Source organism: Aulostomus chinensis, chromosome 1, assembly GCF_037954235.1.
Source record: "Aulostomus chinensis isolate RoL2024-O1b breed Wild chromosome 1, RoL_Achi_v1.0, whole genome shotgun sequence".
Classification (NCBI taxonomy): Eukaryota; Metazoa; Chordata; class Actinopteri; order Syngnathiformes; family Aulostomidae; genus Aulostomus; species Aulostomus chinensis.
In genome coordinates this window covers 18834662-18839583 of record NC_141320.1, presented here as the reverse complement: position 1 = coordinate 18839583, position 4922 = coordinate 18834662, and the positions used below count along the sequence as shown (strand labels likewise).

Sequence of the window (4922 nt, the reverse complement as noted above, 5' to 3'; positions counted from 1 at the left end):
TTCTAGTTGAACTCTCATCCACGTCACATGACCAAGAAAACCTCCTCTTTCATTCAGACCAGAACTGACAAACATAGAAACATTGTTTCAGCATCTGATCAAACAATAACATGTTCTTGTTTGTTTGCCATGTTCTATTAATCAGACTGATGATCTCTGGATGTTCTAGGAGGGGGGTCTGTTTCTGATGAAGCCTGTTTGGTCTGGGGGGGTTAAGATGATGGGGCTGTTTCAGTTCTAGTGCTGAAGGCTTTCACCATGACAGTCAGACTCTCCTCTGTCCTTCATGGTCCCTCAAATGTGCAGTGTGGACCTCACACACTGAATTTAGCCTGAAAACTCTTCATGAAAAGCAGGTGCCTCAGAGTCTCTGTGGCGCAATCGGTCAGCGCGCTCGGCTGTTAACCGAGAGGCTGGTGGTTCGAGCCCACCCAGGGACGATGAACAGGCTCTACTGGTGCTTAGGAGTCGCTGTGTTAATGATCTGAATGTGGACGGACAGATTGACCCTCCACAGTAGACACCTGTGACTGATCTCTTGATGAGAAGTGTTAAATTTAGTCGTCGTGTGTCATGCAGTGTTGAGGAGGCCTGCTGGCTGTGGGTAAAGTGGGGGCTCAGAGTTTGTGGAGTCGGCTCCGGAGTGAAGGGGGTCACTGTTTGGTTCTCAGATGCTACAGCTCAGGTTAGCGAGGTGGTGGAGAAACCAGTGAGAGCTCTGCCAGCTGGAGCCTCTTGGGTCCTGGGAGGCTTCACTCCTGGAGGTGGAAATGATGAGGAGTTTTAAAATCTGCTCCTCTTTCACGCTGACTTGTTTTCTTGGGTTCCCTCTTTCATTCATGTGTGATTTTAGTCTCAGCTCTCTCAACCTGAATGGAGCCAGAACCCATTTTAAAAGAGCTGCTCTTTTTAAACTCCTGGAGATCAAGAGGATCCTGCCATGTTTGTCCAGGAGACCCACAGCACAACAGTCAGTGAATGGGGATGCAGGCAGGCTTTTAATGGGGGTCATTTGAAGTCCCAAGTCCAGTTGGAGCAGAGGGTGGAGTTTGATTCTCCAGGAGTTTTTGTTGTTGTTTTTTTACCAGTTTCTTTTGATTTGGAGGAAATCATTCCAGGTGTTTGAAAGAAGGTGAGAGCAACTTTGGAAAATGTTCAACTGGTGTTTTTAAATGTCTTTGCACCAACAAATGGTGGACAGGACAGCTTTTGAGACATTTTAATGCCACCGTTCCACAGTGAATCTGCTGGTTTCCTGTTTTTAGGAGCTGATGGGAGCTGCACAGAGAAGCTCTTTGAGACAGGAACCATTCAGAGCTCCACCCTGCTTCTTCCAGCAGGATCCACAGATCCACCAACACACCAGCTGTTTGATGTGTGGAGGCTTTTGACCAGGATTCCTAGACAGCACAGCTGGACTCACTCAGCAGCTAACTTGTTAGCACCGACTAGACAGGAGCGCTTCTATGGTTTTACTCAGTGGTTCAATATTTTTAAAAGATGTCCCATTCAGCCTGCGGGTTTGAGTGATCACTCTTCAGTCTCCTGTTCTGTTTTATTAAAATATTCATTTAAAAGCTCCTGAGAGAGAGAGAGAGAGAGAGAGAGAGAGGGAGAGAGAGAGACAGAGAGATAGAGGGAGGGAGAGAGAGACAGAGAGAGGGAGAGGGAGGGAGAGAGAGAGGGAGAGAGAGAGATAGAGGGAGGGAGAGAGAGAGGGTGGGAGGGAGGGAGAGAGATAGAGGGAGAGAGAGAGAGGGAGAGAGAGAGAGAGGATCAAACTGATCTCAAACTTGACTTCAAAATTCTCTGATTATAATCATTTGTACTCCTTGATAGATTCATCACTACAGTGTCATAGAGGGTCCATTACTATTGCAGTATATTAAAGAATATAAGAACGAGGTTACCATTCATGTAAATATAATATTTCATGTATTGCAGTATATTTTCAAAGATATAACACTTTAATTTTTTTAATAAGAGAGACTTTAACGTGAGACTTTAATGTCTGTCTTTGATCTCTAACTCTGACTCTGATGTCATTGGTGGTGACTGAACTCTACCCCCTGACAGACTGAAGGCTCCTATTGGTGATGTCATCATAAATACATGAAGGTCTTTTTTCAATGGTATAACATTAAAGCTCATCTTAGTAAAACAATCAAGTTACCTGAACTAAATTCTTGAAAAAATGACTGTGACTGACTTAAATAAATCAAATCTACTTCAAAGTTCCTTCTGTGGTCATAAGTCAGCCATTTTAAGTGTACTTGTAGTTCCAGAACATTCCAAGAGGAGATGATATGAATCATTTTGTTAGATGAACTCTGTTCCTCTGCTTTGATGTTGGTGGACTGAGGGGAGTTTGCCTGAACCTGCTTGGACCTGCTGGCTCCTGCTCAGTGCCTCACTCAGCCTCACTCAGCCTCAGCAGCACGGCTCCACTGAGGACTGATTCAGGTTCCTAGCAACCAAATAGGAGGAGAGCTGAACCTTCTTGCTGGGAGGCCACAGTGCTGACCACTGCACCATTGTGTCCCCTGAAAATGCCACCACCTTGTTGGGCTTTTCTGTAACAGCAAGCACACATGAACATAGCAGCTTCTTCACAGGGCTGGTGGTGCAATGGATAACGAGTCTGACTACGGATCAGAAGATTCTAGGTTCAACTCCTGGCCAGCTCGCTTTGAACTTTATACTGAGAAGATGAAGTGAGAACCACTGATCAGAGTCACTGAAGTCCTCCCAGGTTCCCTCCTTGTCTGCTGGAAACATGAACACATGAATGATCCTGCTACCTCTCATGTTCAGCTGCACTTGACAGTGACAGCAGGAGAACAAAAATCCCAGTGTGTCATCAACATTTCCTGTCAAATCAATGATAGAAGCTGTTGAATTTCTGGATCAGAACAAGGAGAAAGGAGCCCCAATGAAAGAGTGATGGTTCTTGATTCTGATTTTGTTCTTCACTCCTACACCAGAGAGTGAAAGTGTGGGCTGGCTGGGAGCAACTGCCTGCTTCAGAGTGGGAGGAGCCTCAGGACTTTCCAGTGAGAGCTGCAAACTTCCACCAGCGCCCAGTGCCAGCAGGTCTACATGATGGAGCTGAGAAGAACACAACAACACCAGAGCACTGGAGAGGAGCACAACACTTCTTTGCTTCCTGGCCACTCTCATGTCTGTCTGTCCATCTGGAGCTGGGGGGAGGAGCTTCACATGTTTTTCTTTTTTAAAAAAGGGAATGACATGACTTCCTCTGTATGTTAGAATATGAACCACTAAAAATGTTCATCTCCAGTTTAAAGTTACAAATTAATTTTCAAGTAGAAAACCTTCCCTCTTCAATCCTGTCACTCAGTGTTGTAAACTGTTTCTAACAAATTCTACTGTTCAACAGTTCAAGTGTTTCTAATGAAGCTGAATGTTCTCCTCTACTTTCCTCAGTTGTGTTTCTTTCATGTCCTCCTGAGATCAAAGACAGAATTCTAGTTACTGTCAAAGCCCTGATGACATCATCAGGAATTCTGACCTGTCCAGGGTGAACCCTGCCTCTTGTCCAATGTCACCTGCGATCGCCCCCCCCCCCCCCCCCCGTGACCCTGAAAGGACAAGAACAGAAAGTGGATGGAGGGATGGACTCAACACTGAAATCAGCTGATCTGATCCACATTCTAATGTTTCCTGTCCCTCTTTAGGAGTCAGTGAGAATAGTAGTGTATATAAGAATGTATATCCAACCTTGTAGTATCTTTCCAAAGCTTTTAGTGTTTCTTCTTGTTTCTACTTGTAGTTTTAGTGTCTGGATCTTTTCTTTTGATGTCCTGCTGTCTGCTCTTTGCTTTTGGAGCTTCCTTCAACAACTACCAGGCCTCCTGGGTACTGTAGGAAACATGGTCAAGTTCTTCTGACTTCTCCAGGAACGTCCTGCTCACATTGGTCGGTCTTCATTTTGACTCCTCCCACTGCCACAATGACCAGCCTTTATACTCTTGGTGACTGGGGCCCTGGTTGCTGCAGGCCTCAACACCAGCCTGTGGTTGTGAGCAGGGCAGAACAGAACTGACAGTATCTCCCATGCAGGACCTGAGTCAGATCCTGGTGCCAGCTGGGGCACCGCTTTAAGCTGGACTCCTAGAAGATCTTCTCCAGGAACTCGCCTTTTTCAATCGAAACAGCATGAAACTACAAGTAAAGAATTAAAATTATTTAATTCACAATGAAGCCTCTGTCATAAAACAACTGACCACCTCCCCATTGACTTCACCCTGATAACCAGGAGGTAACCTGGTAGTCAGAGCAGCGATGCTCAGGTCTGTGGACTCAGAGGAGGGTTCTTCTTTTGGTCACAGGTTTGAAGATATCAGTGGAAGACAGAGAAGAGGTAGTTAGAGACCTGCCACATCTCTCCAGTGACCTGGGACATGATGGCAGGGGTGGGATTTGAACCCACGCCTCCTCAGAGACTGGAACCTTAATCCAGCGCCTTAGACCGCTCGGCCACACTACCTCACTGCGCTGTTCTCTGAGTTGGTCTGCTAAAGGCATGTTGAAGAGGAAGTAACAATGATATCAAACTTATTCTGAAGGGGGACCCCTTCCCTCCACGGTCACAGGAAGTGACGACAGCGCCGCTAGAAGCAGGAAAGAAATGGTAAAAGGACTCAGTTTGTACAGAGCCTTTCTACCTCAGCAGCACTCAAGGAGCTGAACAATGTCCTCTCATTCACACACACTCACACACTGATGCTGAAGGCTGCCATGCAAGGAGCCAACCTACTCATCAGAAGTATTTAGGGGTTCAGTATCTCACTCAAGGACACTTTGACATGGTCACTGGAGAAAGTGAGGATCAAACCAGCCACCCTTTGGTTGCCAGACGGCCATGCTACTCCTGAGTCATGTGACCTGGATAAGATGGT

The 4922-nt window shown here is 46.1% G+C and overlaps 1 non-coding gene across 1 annotated transcript; it reads left to right on the top strand.

Annotated features, from left to right (window-relative positions):
- The first annotated feature begins 366 nt into the window (after positions 1-366).
- On the top strand, positions 367-440 carry trnan-guu (transfer RNA asparagine (anticodon GUU)). Its single transcript has one exon. It is a non-coding gene; the product is annotated as a tRNA-Asn (tRNA).
- Positions 441-4922: the final 4482 nt, after the last annotated feature.